This window comes from Euprymna scolopes, chromosome 19 (genome assembly GCF_053919585.1).
Source record: "Euprymna scolopes isolate OS-2025 chromosome 19, ASM5391958v1, whole genome shotgun sequence".
Lineage (NCBI taxonomy): Eukaryota > Metazoa > Mollusca > Cephalopoda > Sepiida > Sepiolidae > Euprymna > Euprymna scolopes.
The window spans coordinates 98,428,707-98,439,399 of record NC_136500.1 but is presented as its reverse complement, the minus strand read 5'-3'; positions in this window follow the sequence as shown (position 1 = coordinate 98,439,399).

Here is a 10,693-nt window from a genome sequence, read left to right as displayed (position 1 = left end):
CTTCGAAAGCAGAATACGTCCACACGTTTACCAGATTCAATTGGCATAGTAAACTGGCAAATTCGCTCGTTTTCTTTTCCTGAGTGGCCTTTTCAGATTTGCACGTTCCATCCTCTTGACATTAAGAGTACCGGAGCCAAATGCACACACCGGACACAGTGGTTCTTGAAAAAGCACTATGCTAAAGCCCTGAATCAATGTAGATAGATGCATACATTTATACATGCGAAAAACCGAGCATATTATATGCATATATATATATGCATATATATATATATAATTATATATACATACATATATATAATTATATATATACATACATATATGAATATATATACATGTAAATATATCAATATATATGCATATACATACATACATACATACATACATCTATATACACTTTATATGCATATATATATATTTATGTGCATATATATATGCACGTATATATATACGAACATATATACATATATGCACATATAAAAGCACACATACACACACATGATATATATATGCAAACATATATTACAACTTGTAGCATACAATTAAATTATAATCCACATAAATATAAGTATCAGTATATATAAGACAATCCCAATCAGATAAAGAAGCACAATATAGGAGATAGAGCTATATTGTAAAGGGAAATTTCCAAATAATTGCAGTAAATTAAAAAAAAATAACGAACAATTTATTTTTTTACAAGTCAAATAATAAATTTATTGGGACTTTTTTGAATTCACGCCAATTAATTAATCTTTAATTAATAGATTTACTCATTTATTTATACATATATATATATATATACATATATATATGTGTGTGTGTGTGTATGTGTGTGTGTGTTTGTGCTAAGACGGTTATTTGGAATCAGAATCGGTGATCAGAACTTTTGGGGGTGTCGAAATCGGTATCGAATTCAGAAAAATTGAGTTTAATTTCCGATTTCAAAATAATTTTCTTCATTGTTTCTTGATAACAAAAATATGAAACCAACACAAATGTATTTATTTATTTTAACAAAAGTCACTGAATGGGTAATAAACATTCCAGATTTAACATTGATTCTAAGAGTCTACTTTATTTAATTCATTAGTACATTATGGTAAACATTACTTAGTACATTTTTTCGCACATATTCGCTAACAGTGTAGTGGAGTTCATATTTGAAAAGATTTAAACAGTTTTTCTATTTCTTTGGAGCCGTTTGGACACTGTCAGTGTTTGTTTTTAGCTGCTTGTGAAATACTTAATGTTTATAGCACTTTTTTGGCCACAAGTGAAAAATATAGTGTTATTGGTAGAGAGGCTGGTTGATATCGGTTGATGAATTAGGGAAATAATCATAACGGAATAAGAAATAGTTTTTTTTATCTCTTAGGGAACGCCTACGGCGAACGGTGAATTTAAATTCAAATGTAAATATGAAAGCATGCACCCCCCTTGTCTTCAGTGAACGTGAATTCAAATTCAATAAAAAAAATAATAATAAATAATAATATGGATGAAAAAGGGAAAGGGAGAGAGAGAAAAAGTGAAATCGAAGCGGACGAATAAAGAAAGCAGTTTTCGAACTGAGCGTTTTTTTTTACGGTGAAAAACGATAGCGTTCGTATAAAAAACTGAGAGGCAACAAAAAAAAAGACAGAAAAGAAAAAGAGACTGGAGAGCAACGAACATTGTCAAATGGACCGGTTGTTTCGTTTACGTTTGAGCGAATAATGAATTTTAAAAAAATAACAAAAATTCGCTATGAGCGGGTGATGCTCAGGAATGCCCAAAGCGCAGCGTAAACAAATTTCCCTGAAATAAAGAGGAGTTGAATTTTTTCAGCCGAGAATGGACAACATGGAAAGTTCACGGCAAAGATATTAAAGATGAATAAGAAGAGAGTTGCAACGAGCAAAAATATCGTCATGTCGACGGGCGTCCCCATCTAAGAAGTAACCAAACAGGAAAAATCTCGCGAATGATGAACTTTGCGAAGACATTATGAAACACGAAATTCCAATTGGATAAAGTTAAGTGATTATTATGATTTCCCCATCCCGATATCCCCGCTCCTTGTCCTTGGCCGAACTGTCATACCATAATGGAAATCATCACCGGACTGCTTCGTTTTTCATGGAGAGGATAGGCCTCTCTACTGCGTGGATACATGTAAATATATCAATATATATGCATATACATCCCGGTTTACCCTTGTGGGTGATGACAAACTCGTCCGCTAATTTAGCCATGTCGAGTACTGTCGTTACCTCTTTCTCGGCCAGGTGTAGCCTCATGTCTTCGGGGACGCAGTTTAGAAATTCTTCTATTAATAGGAGCTGTTTCAATTTTTCAAAATCCCCCTCCACGCCTTTAGAGCTACACTAACGGTTGATGAGTGCTTCTTTTCGATTTTCAAACTCTATATAAGCCTGGCCTTCACTCAGCTTTAACACCCTGAATCTTTGTTGGTATGTTCTTGGGACTAGTTCGTACGCCTTTAAAATCGCCGACTTGCCCGTTTCATAACCTGCGCAGTCCTCTGCTGGGAGCACCGCGTACGACCTTTGTGCTTTCCCGTACAGCGTTGTTTATAGTAGCATGGTCCAGCATTCCTTCGGCCAGCCCATATTAAGAGCTGTCCTTTCAAAGTAGGCGAAGTACTCGTCCACTTTCACCAGTTTCGACGAATTTAGGGATCAGCCTTACGTGTTTCGTCACGTCGAAGCTATTCAGTCTATTCTCGTTTGTTTGGTGCCTAATGATTAGCTCATTCATCCTCGTTTCTTGTTCAATCCTGTTTTTCTCTATCGCCATCCTAGCTAATATTTTTGCCTTCTCTAATTCTACTTCGGCTGAAGTCATGGTCGCCATTTCTGCCGGCAATTCTTCCAGCATTTCCTGCTCAAACACCCCATTATCTATCATATGTTCCGTGATAATTCTAACTAGTGTATTTTTCTAATCGCTCCCTTTACTTCTAAATCTAACCTTTTCCCTACGTTTATTAACTCGTCCTTCTTGAGTTTACCAAGGCTATCCGGGGATGGGTCTTTTAGAAAACGTTCTATGCTCGCCACCTTGCCTTGTGAATCGTTCCGGGACTTTTTTTTTAATTGAATTTAAAGTCACGCTCGCCGAAGGGTGCATGCTTTCATAATTATATTTGAATTTAAATTCACCGTTCGGGATAAAAAAAAAAACTATTTCTTATTCAGTTATGATTATTTCCCATTTTATCAACCGACATCAACCAGCCTCTCTACCAATATAACAATAGATACAATTTTTTCTATGAGTTTATCAAAATCGTTTTCTGAATTAAACAGGAAATTATATCTACACTTAAACTTAGACTATCCCAAATAATAATAAGCTTTAATTTTTTTTTACTGTAACTAACAAAGAAAAAAAGATGCAACAATAAATATTACCAAGCGGAAGACTCTTCTACCTACCTTCATAGTTTCTTTGTGTTTAAACTTATTTTCAGGTGTATTTCTATGGCAAAATTACTTAGTGTTCCTTCGGTTGAATAAAAACTGTCTGTCGATAATCCCTTCACCAAACACCTTTGATAATCGCTCAAAATCGAAAAATAAACAAACACTAGTGCACACACATCAAATGAATATCAACATACTTTATTTCGATTTTCGAGCGATTAGACAAATTAAAAATTTATATGGCCGGAAATGATTATCATTTTACGTTACATTTATGTGCTAAACTGCTTTCATTCTAGAAATTTGAAAATAATTGTTATTTTTGCTTTCTATCACTTAATCATATTCTCTATCTATATAAATAAAATAACTCATTTTTCCCCTCTAAGTTTTACCATAATATGCTTAAAAATCAAGACATTTAATGTGAATGTAATATGCATGGACTGCAGCAAAATGCCTCTGGTGTGTTATAGGCCTATTACTTATCCACTACCTTGATGATCTTAGATCCTTATATATTTTTCTGCTGAGAGTTCACGCCCAAAATCTGTTACAATCAATGGAAGTGGTAAAATCTTTTCTCTCTATTGCGTTTATGCTCCCCCCCGCGACCACTTAACACCGCTGCGGATACATCCACAGGGGAATATACTAGGAAACATCGGTTTGAGTTCTTAGTTGCTTAAAAAAATGGATTGGCATTTACCGTCGGGTGAGACGCAACTTTTGATTGCAGCTATTCTATGTCTTACTTATGCCATTTTTTATATTTTTTCTTTTTCCCCCGTTTTCCCCCCTTTTATTTTTCTCTTTTTTTTTGGGGGGGGTGCAATTCGCAGGGTTACTTAAACGAAACGAACTAACCTTGGATTCCAGGTTTTACAATAAACTTTAATAGTCAGCCGCCAGCGTTCTTCACATCTTTCAACGATTACTCGATTTTATATTTTATTTACTGTATTTTTCCTTCTATTATGATTGCAGTGATTTCATGCGTGATACTAGGGGAACAGCTGACTTCTTATTTTCGGATTAGTTACTTATTCATTATTTATTTCTATACATAGTATTTCTGGGAGTTTCATTAGCACAATTACGCTATCGATATGAAATCAGACGACATTATAATTGGTAAACAGCGACAACAAAGAATACAATACAAAAACATAAGAAAAAAAAACACATAACAAACCGTTGTACTTACATCTAACAATTATACGGTTAAAAAATACGTTTTTTCTGCAGAAAACAAACCAACAATAAAAAAGAATAACTAAAATCTAATAAACATATTTTCATTATACACGGTCAGTTTTCTGGTTTTAGTTTTTTCTATCCCATTAAAAAAAATAAATGAAATAAAATAAATATATTTGAATTTTACACGGTAAGATTTTTAGGTTTTCTCTTTTTTCCCATTTTTTATAATTTCCAGTTCGTTTTGTTTGTTTGTTCTGTGGTTTTTTGTCCGGTAGTCCGTGGCTGACACCGATGATTGCCGGTCTCGTAGAATCAATGCTTGACGGGAATTCATGACAATTCGGGTCCAATTCTGCATGATTACCTTCATTTTTTCTTTTCCCCCTTTTTCTTGTGCCCTAAACACCTAAAAATTATTTTTAACATTTTTTTCTTACATTTTCCCTCAGTTTTTGCCATTATTCCTTTCAATTTTACGCGCATAAAACCGGTAAAAATAACATTAAAATATTTGGATCCTTTTGCTTGCCAGGGGGAGGGGAGACAAATAAAGTTTCATTTCTTCGCCAGATTGCACACGAACAGAACATATTTAACATAAATCATTACCGGTTTATTTCGTTATGTTGCAAACCAATCGTTAATTGTTTTAATCGTTTATGAAAATTTAAAATCGCATTAACGACAGCAAATGAGAAGAATATTTAGAAAAATCTATGTTTGTAATATACGTGGGCATTACACGAGGTGTTGGTGGTACAGTCATGTGAACATTTTAAAAAAAATATCGAATTGTTAATTATATGTTTTTTTTTAAATAATCGGAATCGATTTTGGAAAAATTTGGAATCATCCTAAAGAAAATGCCTGTTTTAGAAATTCGTTGGAATTAGTATATATATATATATATATATATATATATATATATATATATATATATATATATATATATATATATATATATGCATTTGTATGTGTGTTAACACAAAACAGTGAAGCCATATAAGCGTACAGCACAGTCATTGCCCACAAATAAGCTCATAATAATATTTACAATCATACACAACTAAAGGGAAGTTATTGTGAGACACATTTAATCAAACACAAGCGAAAACGTATTTTCAGTCTGAGGTCTCTTATAATAGATCTTTAAGAAAATAAACGGTTTCGGCTTTGTAAGGTATGAGCATTTTATTGTAATTAAAAATAGAAAAGTAGCCTTAACAACTAGAAAAATATATATAATCATCATGAGAAACAAAAATAAAATTTCATATAAAACGAGATCTAAATTTAAAACGTAAAATTGACGGCGCTTTTTTAATATTCAAAGTTAGAAGTTTTACTTATTTGAAAAACAGAACTAGTATAGACAAGTGGAGCAATATTATAATGTCCTTCGAGCAATAAAGAATAAATAGCTGAAATAGCAGACAGATTCTCATAGTTTTATGTAAATCATTTAAAAAATAGTGAATGCTTCCTTCTAATTTATACATAATATACTTGCTTATCGTCAAAGCGATTATATAGATGAGTTTATATTTAACTAAAATATACATTCTACTACTACAACAACAACAACTACTACTACCACTACTACTACTACTACAATCTACCTTTTTTTCTTTGCCTATATGCGTTTCTTGTAAATAAAACAAGAATGCGGTATTTAGGAACAATAAAACTTGTACGCACGTTCCAGTTTATGAACATCAATACATGTGTATACTTTAATGTTAAGCTTTTTGAACGTTAACATTAGTACATGTGATCATTTTTTTATTTTTTATGTTTTTAATACCATGCCCTTTTCTATTACTTTATCTTCTTCCCTCTCTCTATATACGACTCTCCATAAAATAAATATGGACTAAAATATCTGTTACAGTTAAGTTAAATAATCACTCTAAATGTGAGACGGTTTCGTTAAACTAATATATTAAAGTTTAATAATACAGTAATAATTGAATTTAAGTTTAACATTTTTCAAACTGTTTTTGTATGATCGCATTTCATGCAAAGACAAAATGAGTGAGTATCCGCTAAGCACAAATGAAGAAATAATTAGCCGTGTAGGTTAATTGGTACGCAACAAAATCGTGGAGAAAATGGTTTACCGCTAATCTATCTGAGAACCTTGCGAATGGTTGGGAGAATTTTAAGCACTACTTCTCTATTTATATTTTCCATAATTAAGATAACATTTAGAAATGAAATGCTAAGTAAACATATCCCTTCTTATATTAGCGTTTTTATGTTACCGTATAGAAATGCTTTTATTGTTTAAATAACAATTTAATAACCAAACGGAATTATCATTTAAAATCTTGTTTATTTGTTTTTTTTTATCAAGGCCCGACGGCCACTCAGGGATAAGGGTTATTGCATGTACAGTAATCAATGAGATAGTATTGTAGTAATCATTAGTATTGGAGATTTAATAGAGTGTCTTTTTTAAGGGGGAGGTTCGTCAGGAATTTGTTTATGTTGGACTTGAAGACATCCAAGTTGTAGTAAGGTGGGAAACAGGCAAATCGAAGAGAGTTCCACATTCGTGCACTTCTGAGAAAGAAGCTCTGCTCATGGAATCTACATTTTGATTTAGGCACAGATAAAGAGTGGGGAAATTATTGACAGTAGTTTCAGCCAGTAGGGGGTTTCTCGTGAAAGATTGGCGACGGGGGACGAGAGATTGGAGCTCAGACGAGCACTTGCCATGGAAATAACGATAAAACAAAGAGAGGCTCGCAACGTCTCTTATGTGGGAGAGAGGCTGCAGGGAAGAGAAAAGTACATCCCCCACTAAACCACGAAGTCTATTTTGTACTCTGTCAAGGCAGGATAGGCTGTTTTTAGCAGCTCCTGCCCTGATGTGGCAGCAGTACTCCATCCTTGGACGTACTTGGCTTTTATACAGATAGAGAATTGCATCAGTAATGAAATATCTTCTGTAGCAACAGATTTGATGTACGTGTTTCATTTCAGATCAGTAGTAAAGGTCAAAGCCAGAAGATTGTTAAAATATGGAGCCTCCTCAAGACCAGAGCCATCCATTTCAATTGATGCCAGATGGGGATCAGAGCGTTGATGATGTAAAGATAGAAGCTTTGTTTTGGATGCATTAAAAGTGACCAGCCACCTCTTCCCCCATTGTACCACGCGCTCGATATCAGAGGAGAGAGAATTAGAGAGAACTTTGCCATTTACGGCCTTTGATGTATTGCCATAGATGGCCGTGTCATCAGCATAGATGTCAACGAATGATTTAAGTATGTGTTTTGGGAGATCATTGATGTAGATCAGGAAGAGAGTTGGGCCCAGGATGGACCCCTAGGGACTCCAGCATTAATACTGCGGACCTCTGATTTCTGCCCATCAACCACTACTCTTATGAACCTATCAGAGAGAAACGATTTAATGAGTGAGAAAACATTTCCAGTAATACGGTCGCTGGAAATCTTGTGAAGTAGGCTCTTATGCCATACTTTATCGAAGGCAGTCGATATGTCCAGAGCAATTGCCCTGTAAAGGAAACCTTTTTCAAGAGATTCACTAATCCTATGAGATATAACCATTAGCACATCTGCTGTAGATCTTGCAGAGCGGAAACCATATTGCATGTCACTAAAGAAGGTTGTTTCTATTGAGGTGTTTGACTACTTCTTTATTTAATATGGATTCCAACAACTTATTCATGACCCACAGAAGACTTATTGGTCTGTACTGAGAGGGAGATGCCGTTTCACCTCTATTCTTAAATACAGTGCTTACTGATGAGGGTTTCCAGGGTGTTGGGAAGCACTACTTCTTAAGGCAATGCTTAAACAGTTTTGCAAGTATGGTGGCAAGTTCTGGTTGGAGCTTTTTCAGCACTATAACTGGAATGCCGTCAGGGCCAGTTGCTTTACTGGAATCAAGGTTCTTGATTAGGTTGGCGACCACACGCACAGATATTTTTATGTTGCATAGCGTGTTGTCTGTTATAGGAGGAAATGCGAGGAGGTGATGACCATTATAGGATAGGGTAGAATTAGCTACAAAGTTCTTGACAAATAGTCCGGCCTTGTCTCATGCTGACGAGATGACCTCAGGTCCATTGATGATAGTTGGGATAGAACGCACGCTTCTGCTCAAGATCCTGTTTCCTATTTGCCAGAACTGGTGGGAACCAAGCCGCTGCTCACCTACTTTGGATTTAACAGACTCAGTATATAGCTCTCTTACATTTTTTATTACTCTTTTACAGTGGTTTCTGGCAGTCCTGAAAGCAGCTTTAGTCTCAGTACATCTATTACGTTGGTAGCTATGGAAAAAGTGATTTCTGTGCGAGATGGCAGCAGCACATTCAGGGGAGAACCATGGCTGGCTGTTAAGTTTTTGTTGGAATTTTTTCGATGATATGAATCAGTCTATGCCTACAATAAACCATTCGGTCAGGTCTGATACTATAGAGGACACATCCTTTTTAAACATGGAACGCAGATGTAGATCCATATAAATGTACGGAAGCTATCCCAGTCAGCTTTAGTGTATCGATATACTGCACGATGGAGAGGTAAGTCTGAGGACTTATTACATTTCATTTTTATCTTAATTGATACTACAGAGTAGTCGGAAGATCCAAGAGGAGACAGAACAGAAACTGAACATAGTTCAGGGCAAGTTATGAGAAAAAGGTCTAACAGATCTTGTGAAGTAAACTTTTATGCCATACCCCATCAAAGGTTTTAGATATGTCAAGACCAATTGCCCTAGAAAGGTTGCCTCCGTCGAGAGATTCGCTAATCCTATGAGATATAAATGTAAGCACATCTGATGTAGAACTAGCAGAAATGAAACCATATTGAGTGTCCCTAAGAAGGTTATTTTTGTTAAGATGATTGATTACTTCTATATTTAACACAGATTCCAGCAACTTACTCATGACGCACAGGAGACTTATTGGCCTGTACTGAGAGGGGGGTGAGCGATCACCTGAATTCTTAAATACAGGGCATACTGATAAGATTTTCCAGGGCGATGGGAAGCTATTCTCCTTGAGACAACGTTTAAACAGTTTTGTAAGTATGGGCGCTATTTCTGGTTAAACTGTTTTTGAGTACTATAATTGAAATACCGTCAGGGCCAGTTATGATTAGCTTGGCAAAATCACGTACAGATATATGTTTATCACATACCGTGTTTTCTTATACAGGAGGAAACATTGGGGGTTGGCGGCCTTGGTCACAAAGGGTAGAATTTGCTGCAACGTTCTTGGCAAAGAGTTTGGCTTTGTTTGATGCTGACGAGATTACCTCAGGACCATTGATGATAGTTGGGATAGAGCACACGCTTCTGTTCAGGATTCCTTTTGCTATTTGCCAAAACTGGTGGGAACCAAGCCGCCGCTCAGCTACTTTGGACTTGGCGGATGTAGCATACAACTCCCTTGCGTTCTTTATGCATACATCTATTACGTTGGAAGCGGTGGAAAAAGTGATTCCTGTGCGCAATGGCAGCAGCACATTCCGAAGAGAACCATGGCTGGCTGTTAGGTTTTTGCTGAAATTTTTCGAGGTATGAAACGGTATATACCTACAATTAACCATTCCGTCATGTCTGATACTATAGAGGACACATCCTTTTTAAACATAGAACGCAGAGGTAGATCCGATATAAATGTATCCCAATCAGCCTTAGTGTATCGATATACTGTATGATGGAGAGGTACATCTGGAGACTTATTACATTTCATTTTTATCTTAATTGATACTACAGAGTGGTCGGAAGTTCCAAGAGGAGACAGAACAGAAACTGAACATAGTTCAGGGCAAGTTATGAGAAAAAGGTCTAGTAGACTCGCATACTGGCCGTCATTGTCGGGAACACGGGTGGGTTCGTGAACAATCTGAGTGAGGTCATAAACAATGGAGAAATTATAACAGAACCTCCTCTCATCATCGGTTTTGTTTGAGTGGGTCAACCATTTGACGTTGTGAACATTGAAGTCTCCATATACGTGAATGTTAGCTGAAAGATAAGCAGATAGGACCTGGTCAATTTTCTCAGATAAG